The sequence below is a fragment of the Leptonychotes weddellii genome, unplaced genomic scaffold (genome assembly GCF_054177405.1).
Source record: "Leptonychotes weddellii isolate Sample4059 unplaced genomic scaffold, ASM5417740v2 HiC_scaffold_6676, whole genome shotgun sequence".
NCBI lineage: Eukaryota > Metazoa > Chordata > Mammalia > Carnivora > Phocidae > Leptonychotes > Leptonychotes weddellii.
Genome location: NW_028035916.1, coordinates 1 through 9991, shown reverse-complemented (window position 1 = coordinate 9991; position 9991 = coordinate 1). Strand labels below are relative to the sequence as shown.

At 33.7% G+C, this 9991-nt stretch overlaps 1 pseudogene; it reads right to left on the bottom strand.

Moving 5' to 3' along the window:
* Positions 1-7683: 7683 nt before the first annotated feature.
* On the bottom strand, positions 7684-8067 carry LOC102731832 (prefoldin subunit 4 pseudogene; annotated as a pseudogene).
* Positions 8068-9991: the final 1924 nt, after the last annotated feature.

Sequence of the window (9991 nt, the reverse complement as noted above, 5' to 3'; positions counted from 1 at the left end):
ATCTCCTGTTGAGTTTGTAGGTGTTCAGAATGGTTTGATCCCTATCCAGCTGAATTCCTGAGACCAGACGAAATCCAGGTCTCCTACTCCTCCGCCATCTTCCTCTGCCCCCCTCCGGGATTCTTTTCTTAATTTCTGTTTCAGATTGCTTATTTTCAGTGTATAGAAACACAACTGATTTTTGAGTGTTAGTTTTTTATCCTGTATCTTTGCTGTACTTGTTTAGTAGTTTTAGTAGCTTTTTTTGTGTGGAATCCTTACAGATTTCTACAAATAAGTTCATGTCATCTGTGAACAAATAATAATAATATAAATTATAAATAAATAATATGGTAAAAATATAATTTTACTTCTTTTCCAGTTTGTATGCCTTTAATTTTTTTTTTTTTTTTTTTTTGTCTAATTACTCTGGCTAGAACTTCTAGTACTCTGTTGAGTAGTAGTGGCTAAAGTGGGCATCCTTGCCTTGTTCCTGATCTCAGAGGAAAAGTTTTCAGTGTTTCCTTCTATTCCTAGTTTGTTGAGTGCTTCTATCATAAGACAGCTGAATTTTGTGAAATGCTTTTTCTGCATCTATTGAGATGATTATGTGGTTTTATTCTTCATTTTGTTAATGTGATATGTTACATTGATTGATTTTCATAAGTAGGATTTTCAACAATCTGACTTGCATTCCAGTTATAAATTCCACTTGGTTATGATGTATAATCCTTTTAATGCACTGTTAATTACTGTTTGCTAGTATTTTGTTGAGAATCTTTACAACAGTATTCATCAGGGATACTAGTCTGTAGTTTCTTTCCTTGTGATGTCTTTGTCTGGCTTTGATATCAGGTCATGTGGCCTCATTTAATGAATTTGGGAGTATCCCCTCCTCTTCAATTCTTTGGAACTGTTTGTGAAGCATTAGCATTAATTCTTTAAATGTTTGGTAGAATTCTCCAGTGAAACCATCCTGTCCTAGACTTTCTTTGTTGGGAAGTTTCTAATTACAGTGTCAATCTCCTCACTAGATACAGGTCTGTTCAGATTTTTTATTTCTTCATTATTCATTCTGGTAAGTTGTATGTTTCTAGTAATTTATCCATTTCTTCTAGGCTACCCAATATTTTGGCATATAACTGTTCATAACTTATTTTAATTTCCATGACATTATTTATAATGTTTCCTCTTTCATTTCTAATTTTAGCTATGAGTCTCCTCTTTTTCTTAATCTAAGTTTCTGTCAATTTTGTTGATTCTTTCAAAATCTAACTCTTAGTTTCATTGATTTTTTCTATTGTTTTTCTATTCCCTTTTTCATTTATCTCTACTCTAAAATCCTTATTATTTACTTAATTCTGGTAACTTTGGGTTGAGTTTTTTCTTCTTTGTCTAGACCTTGAGGTATAAGGATAGGTTGTTGTTTTGAGATCTATTTTTTCAATGTTATCATCTATCACTATACACTTTTACTAGTGCTTTTATGACATCCCATATGTTTTGGTACATTGTGCTTTCATTTTCATTTGTCTCCAGATAGTTTCTAAATTCTCTTTTGATTTCTTCTTTGATCTATTGGTTGTGTTGGTTAATTTCCACACATTTGTGGATTTTTCTGTGGTCAAAGAGAATACATTGTATGATTTCAATTTTATTAAATTTGTTAGGACTGTTTTGTGACATAACATATGGTCTGTTTTGGAAAATGTTTCATGTGCACTTGAGAACAATGTATATTCTGATAGATGGAGTGTTCTATAAACATCTATGTCCAATTGGGTCTAACTGGCTTACAGTGTTGTTCAAGTCTTCTGTTTCCCTTTTGATTTCCTATCTGGTTGTTCTAGCCATTATTAAAAGTGGGGTATTGATTCTCTTATTTTTAATATGTTTCTATTTCTACTAATAGTTCTGTCAATGTTTGCTTCAAATATTTGAGTTTTCTAATTTTAGTTACATATATATGTTTATAATTGTTATATCTTCCTGATTAATTGACCCTTTTTTCTTTATGTACTGTCCTTCTTGGTCTCTTGTGATAGTTTTTGTCTTAAAGACTATTTTATCTATGAAAGTATGGCCATCCCTGTTCTTTTTAGGTTCTTGTTTGTATAAAATATTCGTCACCTGTTTGAGCTGGTATAACAAAAATACCATAGACTGGGTGGCTTAAATAACAAATATTTCTCTCTCATAGTTTTGGAGGTTGGGAAATTCAAGATCAAGGTGCTGGCAGATTAGGTTCCTGGTGATGTCTTGTTTCCTGATTCATAGATGGCTGTTTTCTCATTGTGTCTTCATATGATGGAAAAAGGGCAGGAGAGCCCTCTGGGGTCTCTTTTATAAAGATGCTAATCCTATTCAGGGGGTCTCTGTCCACTTGACAGAGACCTTCCAAAATAACCTTCCAAAAGCCCCACTTCTTAATACCATCTCTTTGATGATTAGGTTTTCAACATGAATTTTGAAGGGACAGAAATATTCAACTTATTACAAACCCTTTCATTTTTAGCTTTTTGGTGCCTAGATCTAAAATGAATCTCTTGTAGACAGCATGTAGTTGAATCCTATTTTTTTAATCAATTCAGGCAGTCTATGTCTTTTAATTAATGTACTCAATCAAGTTACATTTAAAGTAATTATGGATAGGAAAGAACTATTGCCATTTTGTCATTTGTTTTCTTTCTGTCTTAAAATTTTTTGTTCTCTTTTCCTCTCTTGATGTTTCTCTGTGTTTAATTTTTTTTGTAGTGATGTATTTTGATTCTCTTTTCATTTCCCTTTATGTATACTCTATAGACAATACAAATGTATTATTGTATTGTATTTTATATTTCCATTACTAGGGAATATTATATTTTGGTATGGTTTTGTGTTGCTATTCACCATCCTTTCACTTCAACTTGTAGAACCTTCATTGTTTCTTGTATGACAGATCTAGTGGTTATGAATTCCCTCAGCTTTGACTTATCTGGGAAAGTCTTGATTTCTCCTTATTCTTAAAGGACAGTTTTGACAGATATAATATTCTTTGTTGGCAGCCTTTTTCTTTTAGTACTTTGAATATTTTATTCTATTCCTTTCTAGTCTGCAAGGTTTTTTTTGCTGAAAAATCTGATGATAATATAATGGGAATTCCCTTGTATGTGTTGAGTCACTTTTCTCCTACTGCTTTCAAGACTTTCTTTTTGTCTGTGACTTTTGACAGTTTGATTATGATGTATCTTTGTGTTGGTCTCATTACATTTACCCTAGATGTGCTTCTTTGAATTTATCAAATTTGCATGTACATTTCTTTACTTAGATTTGGAAAATTTGGAGCTATAGTCTTTACATAATTTTTCTGCCCCTTTCTCTTTCTTCTTCTGGTATTCTTATAATGCAAATACTGTTCTGCTTGATGGTGGTGTCCCATAGGTTCTTTACATTCTTCATATTTATTCATTCATTTTTTTTTTCCCTCTTGGCCCAGTCTTTGAGTTTGTTAATTCTTTTTCTGTCTGGTCAAGTTTAATTTTGAGCTCCTCTAGTGAAGTTTTCAAGTCAGGTAATGTTTTCTTCAGTTCTGGAATTTCTATTTGGTTCTTCTTCCAAGTTTCTGTTTCTTCATTAATAATCTCACTTTGTTTATGTATTGTTTTTCTGATTTCATTTAGAGGTATATCTATTTTGTGTTTTAATTCATTGAATATCCTTATGGTAATTTTGAATTCTTTTTCTGGCAGATCATGTATCTCCATTTCTTTAGAGTCAATTTCTGGAGATTTAATTTCTTCCTTTAAATGTGTTGTGGTTTCCTGTTTCTTTATATGTCTTATTATTTTTTGTTGTTGGAACTTTGACATTTGAAAATCAGCCAACTCTCTCAGACTTTGTGGTTTTGTACAGGGATGAGTTTAACTATGTAGCCAAGCTAGAGATTGTCTAGATCTCTCAAGTTTCTTCTGCATGTGTGTCCTCCTTGCGCTGTTGGAGAAGTTTGCTGGTGTTTACTAAGGACTTCTGCCTGGTGCCTAAAATAACTGCACCCTCCCTGGTTTAGTAAATTACAATCCTGGTGCTCCACCTAGTGTCTATCCATGGTACTACATATTCTGGTTCATGGTTTGACTTTATTCTGAGACCCTCAAATGTGGCCATCCACTCTTGTCAGTACTTGAATACAAACTGGTCCCTCATGCTGCCTCCATACAAGTCAGAACATTGGATATAAGTTCTATTCCTTTCTCTCCCCAGACAGAATATGGGAGTTGGGGATTTTGTCCCAATTGCACCAATGATGCTTGGTTGGGGGAAGGCTTTGGCAAGAAAATTGAGGAGTGTCACAGATTTTCCTACTGAACTTGTGAGGTTGGCTTCCCACTGTGTAGGATGCACAAATATTTTAAATGGTTTCTGGATTTTTCACAGAGATATTCAGTTTGTTGTTAAGTCTATGTATCCATGGGGGAAGGAGGATTGAGGGTTCCTATTTTGTCATCTTGCTGAGAGAGGGACAGTGCAGGGAGGGGCAGAGGGAGAGAGAGAGAGAGAGAATCTTAAGCAGACTCCATGCCCAGCATGGAGCCTGACATGGGGCTCGATCTCACAATCCTGAGATCATGACCTGAGCCAAAATCAAGAGTCGGATGCTTAACCGACTGAGCCACCCAGGTGCCCCATCCCATCTCCATTTCTTAATTTCTGGTGTCAATACATGATTTTTTTTAAATGATTAGAACTGGAAAATTTTCCTTTCTGTTCTATAATGTAAAGATAGTAATGATACTATATATGTCAGAATGGGCTGTCCTTGAAGAAAATTTTCATAATTTTTGTCTAATCTCTCTGGACAAATTTAATATCTTTTTCCTATGAGTCTTGTTGTTCCCTTTACCAACTTAGCAAAACTGGCTTTGATACCCTTCTACCTTTGGTGTTTCATTCTTAGATGACTTCCTATATCTTATATAAGAATTCTTAGTTATTTCTAATAAGTTGTAACATTTACAACTTTTCTCAAGCCCTTTCAACTTCATTAAAAGTTCCATATACGGGAAGGAAAGTACACACATTTTTCCAGCCATGGAAGGGCTGTATTGGGCCTTTTATCTCCTTCTCCAAGCATAACCTCATGTAAGACACATAGTAAGTTCTAGTTAGACATTTTTAAACATCTTTGTGGCAGGCACTGTTCTACGCCCCAGAGATATACCAGTGAACAAAACAGATGAAAAAAAATCCTACCCTAATGAAATTTATAGTGAGGGCAACATATATTACATACAGACAGACAGACAGACAGACAGACATAAAATATATTGTGAGGGGGAAGTGGTAATAATTTTAAATAGGATGGGTAAGGAAAGCCTCACTCTGAAAGTTACATTGAGCAAAAGCCTCAAGGATGTGAGGGAGTGAGTGATAAGGATATAACTATGGGGAAGAGCTTTCCCCGAAGGAAGAAAAGCAAGAACAAAGAACCTGTGTCAAAATAATAAACCTGGAATGCTCAAGGTAAAACAAGAAGGCTCTTGTGGATGGAGAGGAATGAGCAAGAACTAGAGTAACAGAACATGAGATCAGAAGGGTAAAATGGAATATTTTTAGGGAAGGGATAATCAGGGGAGGACAGATCATTTAGAGCCTTGTAGGCTATTGGAAAGACTAGATATTACTAAGAGGGAGATGGGAAAACAGGGAGTGGTGGCATAATCTAATTTTTACTTTGAAAGAGTTTTTGTAGTTACTGTGTTGAGAAGAGACTGTAAGGGGAATGAGAGCAGAAGCAGAAAGATCTAATAAGAGGCTAATGTGATGCTCCAGGCTATGCATGATGGTGGCTACCACTGGTGGTATTGGAGGTAATGAGAAAGACCTGTCTGAATCAGCTTGGGTTGCTATAAGAAAATAGCACAGACTAGGTGGCTTAAACAACAGAAATTTATTTCTCATGGTTCTGGGGGCTGGAAGTCTTGAGATCTCGGTACCAGCATAGTTGGGTTCTGGTGAGAACACTCTTCCTCATTTTCAGATGGCTATCTTCTTGTGTCCTCACAAAGCAGAGAGAGAGAGAGAAGTAAGCCCTTCTAAGGACACTAATCCTAGCATGAGGGCTCTATCTTTATGACCTAATTCCCAAAGGACCTCTCTCCAAATATCATCACATTAGGGATTAGGGTTTCAACATATGAATTTGGTGGGGACACAAACATATAGTCCATAGCAGAATAATATTTTAATGTTAGATGTAAAAGGAATTCACTTATGGGTATAAATGTGGGCTGTAAGAAGGATGAACCAACACATTTTGTTAAAATGAATTTGAAAATAAAATATCTATAACCACTAAAGTATTTTTTTAGAATGTTGAATATACTGCTTTTTTTTTTCATTTTTATTTGGATTTCTCCAATAATAGTGAGGTTTTATAAATTTAAAAAAAAGTTCCATTTTCCAGCTGACTTCCTGGAAATGCCATCTTTGAGAATGTCTAGCCACTCCCCTCACAGTTAGTCTATATGATTCATGGGGGAATAAAGAATAGCTTATCATCATCACCATCTCAGGTCATTATCTAGCTTCTTAAAAATCAGTTAAAAATATAAAATGAAAAAAACAGCCTTGACTGTTGTACTCTAATTATCTGATGTTGTAAACAAGTTAGAAAATGATGCTTTATCAGTGTAGTGATGATAACGTTAAAAGGACTAGGAAGTACCAGTTGGTATAGAGGAAAGTTGAGTATGATTTTAATGATAAAAATAATGTTTTTAAGTAAAGAAGATAAGTTATTTTTAATTCATTGCATATATAAGCATTATAGTCTTTTTATTAATTATTTTATCCTTTCTTTCTGCTTTTTCTTAGATGTTCTTAGTAGCCCTGTCATTGAGCTTTATGTGTAAGGGACTAGGTGGAGTCATCATGAAAAGTTCCATCACTCAAATAGAAAGGAGATTTGACATATCATCTTCGATTTCTGGCTTAATTGATGGAGGCTTTGAAATTGGTAATTTTTATTTCTATTTTTATTATTAGTAACAAGATTTGCAGAGGTAAAAACTGTTCATACAAGCTCTACACCACTGATTTTCAGTCAGGAGTAAATTTGCCCCCCAGGGACAATTCAGTGATATCTGATGTTATTTTTGATTGTCATAACTGAGGGGAGGGAGATTGTTATAGGCATCTAGTAGTAGAGGCTAGGGGTGCCACTAAACATCCTACAATGCACAGGATAACACCCATGACAAAGAATTATCTAGCCCATAATGTCAATAATGCAGAGGTTGAGAGACCTTGATCTATACCAACTCACTGCTTGCAAACTAATGCTTTGCAGGGCTGTACCTTCCCTCTCTCAAGATGTCCTAGTACAAAAAATAAATTAATTAATTAAAAATTAAAGGTTGGGGAGAGGATTATGATTCTAATGATTTGAGAAGGAGGAACAGCTTTGAAGCAATCTCTGTTAGGTTTGTACTGTTTAACTGGGTATAAAATTTGGGGTGAAATGTTTTTTTTTTTAACATTGAATATATTGCTTTGTTGTCTTTAATTTGGATTTCTCTAATAACAGGTTTTATATAATTATTAGATATTATTTTCTCTTATTTCATGAAATGGTAGCTCATTACCTTTGCCCTCCCCCCTTATAGACTTTTTAAAATTTTTAAATAATATTCAAGTTTATTAAACAAATTTTTAAAAGTATTATGTTTAACTTTCGTCAGCTTCAAGGTTTATGTTGCTCCCAAATTTTGCATATAACTGAATCTGCTAACACCCCCTGGATTAATTCCACTCTGGATTCTCAGGCATCAATTTCTTCTTACAAATTTTTCTTGTTACTTTTAACATTTCCTATGTTTCTTCTTGAGAATGGCTAATGAAAACATCACCAATTTGGTCAGGTATCATTAAGCACTCATTATCTGCAAGCATGATGTCCTCACAAGCATCTTCTAAATTTTAGAGTTGTTTCTTTTTCACTTCTTTCTTCCTTCAGCTCTACTTATATTCAGTGCAAATTTTTTTTCTTTTGTTGATCTTCAAAAATAACATTGACATCTTCTCAGTCCCCTTCTTCATGGTACCTGCCATCTTAGGCCCTTTTTAGACTTTTTAATGATTTGAAGGGACTCAAAATTATTTCTGTTGTATTAATTACAAATAAGTTTGTTGTTTACTTAACTTATTTAAAAATATATTAGCTATTGAATATTTTAAGAAATAATTGCATAAAGGAAGACCCATTTATTTTTTTATTATGAATTCTGTCTTTTTATGATTAAGAGGTTATTATGCCCTGCATATCCTTTACTCTTCCACCTCCAAGATTTAATGAAACTACCTAAAGTTTTAGTTTTGGACTATTAATTAGTCCAAATTCTAATTCAGTATGTGTCTCTTTTTATTGAGGAATGGATTCTTAATATTTTTGTTAAAATTTGTAGCTATTTAACAGCAATTACATAGACATGGTTTTAGGTTTTACTAGTTTCTTTGCTTACCACTGTTAATTGAATCTTATGACTTCAAATCTCATCTTTAGTTTTTGTGGAGTATATCTTCAAGTAGTTATTTTTTGCATGGAAATAATTGAAATAACATATTTTCTAAGCCCTTGCTTGTTGGAAAATGTATTTACTTTATCATTATATTCAAGTAATAATGTCTGATTATAGAATTAAATTTTCAAAATTATTTTTCTCAGAACATTTAAAATATTTACCTGATTTACAATATTCAGTGTTACACATAAGAAATCATTGTCAATGTCATTGTCATGCACCTCCTCTTTATCCCTGAATTTCAGAAATTTTACCAACATATATCAGAACTGTTTATTTTACATTACTTAATGCTGGAGAAATATAGAAGTTTGTATCTGAAAGCTTAGGTTTTTCTTTAACTCAGGGAATTTATTTTCTATTATTAAATTTGTTTCTTCCCCTCTATTTTCTTATTTGTTTTCTTCTGAAACATATATAAGATGAATATTAAATTTCCTCACAATTTTGTTCCTTTAACTTTTTCTGTCTAAAATTCTACTTTTTTGCTTTATGTTCCATCAGTCTTCTCTGATACCACCTTCCATCTTATCAGGTCTCAGGATGTACATGTTTTAATAGTATTTTTAATTTACAAAAATTCTTTATTGTTCTCTTGTTATTTTTTGTCTGCCAGTTCTTATGTTATGGATGCAACCTACCCTTTCACCTCTAGAGAGACTAACTAGTTTTTTTGTTTCTCCTCTTTTTAGTTTCTTTATTTAATGTTTTCTCCATGGGTTACTTTATCTGCCAGTTCATTTTGGTGCTTTTATTACATGCTTTTTTTCCCCCATCAAAAGTTCAGTAATTCTTGGTTGTTGTCTATTTGTTATTAAATGTGTAGCTCCAGATGAGTCAGGTTGGTCATGACTTCTTCCACTTGGAATGCTCTTCTGCTCCTTGTTAATCTAAATAACTTATACTCTACATTACATCTCAAGTGACCTTTCCCCCAGGAAACTTTACTGTAGCCCCTACTTAATTTAAGCTTTTCCTTTCTGTTGTCTAGTAGCACCTCTGTTCATCTACTAATTTTTATCACTGGTATATAAGCTTCTGGAGGACAAATACTATGGTTTATTTTCTTTTTTATATTTCTAGCTCTTCGCACTATGGCAGGTACTTAATAGGAATTTAAAGAATGGTAGGAGTGAATTAATAAGTGCTTGAATGAACACCTTTCTCTCAGGTCAGGAGGATTTTCTGCATTTTTTCCCAGTCAAAAACAATTCAGTCAAGAGCTTTCCCCCTAAGATCAGGAACAGGGCAGGGATGTCCACTATCACCACGGCTATTCAACATAGTACTAGAAGTCCTAGCCACAGCAATCAGACAACAAAAAGAAATAAAAGGCATCTGAATCAGCAAAGAAGAAGTCAAACTCTCACTCTTTGCAGATGATATGATACTTTATGTGGAAAACCCCAAAGACTCCACCCCAAAACTGCTAGAACTCATACAGGAATTCAGTC